The 2,808-nt window shown below is 45.7% G+C and overlaps 1 pseudogene across 1 annotated transcript; it reads right to left on the bottom strand.

The window, feature by feature from the left end:
- Positions 1 to 963: 963 nt before the first annotated feature.
- Positions 964 to 2,446, bottom strand: LOC309963183 (alpha-globin transcription factor CP2-like; annotated as a pseudogene). The gene has a single exon. The product of its transcript is annotated as an alpha-globin transcription factor CP2-like (transcript).
- Positions 2,447 to 2,808: the final 362 nt, after the last annotated feature.

The following is a 2,808-nucleotide window of genomic DNA, read 5'->3' as shown; positions in this document are numbered from 1 at the left end:
AATTCTGTGAATCTGATAACTGACGATGCTTTGAAAGCGTCTATGTTTTCATTTTTTGTAGGTCTTGATTTGTTCATCATTATTTAGGTGTGGTTTGTCCCTTTTGGTGTTAATTCCTCCGTTCTCGCTCAGTGTTATACCCAATTCACCAGAAGAGCCACAGTAAGAAATGATGGCAAGCACAGAGGACCGCAAGGGTGGCAGTCATGAATGGCAGTTAATAAGAGCCAGACTGCCTGGGTTTGCATTTCAGTGTCACGAGCTGCTAGCTGCCTGTTACTCAGCAAGCTCCTCAGCCACTCTATGTCTCATTTCCTCATCTTCAATTAGGGATCATTATTACCCACTTCACATAGGGCTATTAAGAGGATTTAAACAAGATAATCCATTTAAAGAATTTATCACATTGCCTGGCACAACTAAATGTGCAAAAAATGTTAGCTAAAGTTACTCTTAGTCATAGAATTACAGGGGAATCAAAAGAAGAATTTTCTTATTTCTCTGTATTTCTCTTTGATGAGGTTTTCAGAGGCAAAAAAGATTGAGGATCTAGTCTTATGAATATAGATATTTGCTTTTATGTTAGAAAAAAATTACATGGCTCCATATCACAAAATTTAACATCTTTCCATTAAATATCACACAATTCTCATCATCATTATGCCCTACACACACCTTAAATGATGTGGAGTTTCTATTGATATTCATCAACAATAGGGTCCAGAAATTTTAAAAAAGAAATAGTTGCAGAAATGCATGTTGGGCAGTAATCTGTGGGTGCCCTAAAAGCTTTGGCCAACACAGATGCCTGGGATTCTGCCTCCAAGGCCTGGACCCGCCCACACACAGTCAGATGGGTCAGGTTCCTGCAGCCCTTCAAAGCTCCATTTGAGACCCCCTTCAAGAGGGGAGTTTCCAGTAGGTGAAAGAAGCAGCAGCCACTGAGGATGGAATGTCCCACACCTACTTCAGTACGATATGATAGCGATCATTGGTTTCTGCTTTCATTGTGTCCAGAATAAAACAGGCTTCTTCCTGAAAGCTCTGTATCATCTCATCACTAATGAGCACATGGATTCCTGTGGGCCCCTGCTTGTGGACCTGGCTGATCTGGCAAGGGGAAACGCTGAAAAGCTGAGCCATTTTTTTCTGTCAGTTCAACATCTGTCAGTTCTTCTAGGTAGATGGTATGGTAAACGAAGAAAGTATTTGGGTCTCCATCCTCATGCTTCTCCTGCTGTTGTTGCTGCTCCCCCAGCTGCAAGGGTTCCTGACAAACATAAATGGTTAGACTTGGGCTCACATCAGGCCTTTTAATGCATTAAAAAGTCTGATTCCATCTGCAGGGCCACAGATTTGAATCACATCATCTCTAGTTAGTTTCAACAAATCTGCCCCTGAAAAGTTTGTAAAAAGCCTCGTGAATGTGGAAAAACGGTTTTGATGCAACCACTGCAGAACCTCCTGAGGTGTGGTTGTTGGCAGGAGGTTACCTGTGACTGGAGGGGCCACTGGCTGGTGATTTGGTGAACCATTTCCTTCCCCAAGAGAAAGACTGCTATGGGAACTGTAGAAGCCAGGTGATGCGGAATTATTGACATACGTGATCTCAGGCCATGGAGAACACTCTGTGAGTATAGTTGTCTCATAGGAAGGTTGATACTTCTCCTTCTCATGAGGCGTTCGTTTCTCCATTTTCTCCCTGTCTGTTTTTTGTTTTCTATCTGCACCTTTGGGCTTGAAGACTTCGATCTGGCAGCTGGCTGGGTGTAAGTGCTCAGTATATTCCCCATTCTTATTCTCCTTGAAGGTATCAATTTGTACTCGAAATGGCACTCCCTTCTCTCCACCATGTTTCCTCCTAGTGAACTCTGTGCTAATACAATGCACCTGAATAAACACAGATGTCCTCCTTGCAGGGTCCCACAGGAACTCCACTGTATTTAGTTGGTTTGGATTAGCCCTAGGATCGATTATACCCAGAGACATTGGGATATCAAGAATGCTATCTCCGGGTGGGTTCCACCTCCAGCCTTCCAGCTGCTGATGTTCAGTGTATTGTAGCCGTCTGTCATGGAACACAACATGGAATACACTCTTCACCAATTTGCCATTAATTTCTGGTAGTTCTCCAAGTTTCCTGTTGTCTAGTATTCGGATTTCATAAGACTGGCCTTGATTGAGATATGTCAGGGTTTCATCATGGAGTTTCACTGCTGGAGAGGTGGCAGCACAAAGCACATATTGAAAAGGGAGGATTTTATTCTCATTGTCTGGAGGCAAACTTGACTCTTCTTGCTTAAAAATGGGCAATGCTAGGACATCACTCATGCTACAGGCACCAGCACGCAGTTGTGGCCGATCCCGGATAATCTAGCATCAGAGTCCTGCACAGCCGGGATTCAGTCACCTCATCCGTCAGAGGCAGCTTCAGAGCCCATGCCATCCTGGCTCCTTCCTTTTGCCCCAGGAGACACCGTTTCTAGTACAAAGGCGAGTAGTGTGAGTCTACCCAACAGGGGCAAGACTGCAAGACTGTAGAAAACTCCAAACCAAGATCTCCCACGCAATACTCACCAGCTGCCCCCAAGCCGCACCCGCACTGCCCGCACAACTAATCTCCCGCACCCTATGCTCCTCGCTCTTGGCTGCCCTGACTTCCAGAATCCCTCCCCCTCCCCCCTCCCCAGCCCTCTGGGGCTGCGCGAGGGTCCTTTGGCTTAACTCTTCCAGACTGCCCAAAGGCAACCCTGGACTCCTCCCACTTCTACTCTTTGGACTCTCCCCTTGAACTCGTGGTGGGCACTC

This window comes from Leucopleurus acutus, assembly GCF_964270905.1.
Source record: "Leucopleurus acutus genome assembly, chromosome: 6".
NCBI classification, from domain to species: Eukaryota; Metazoa; Chordata; class Mammalia; order Artiodactyla; family Delphinidae; genus Leucopleurus; species Leucopleurus acutus.
The sequence above is the reverse complement of the archived record's forward strand: the minus strand, read 5'-3'. Positions and strand labels throughout refer to the sequence as shown.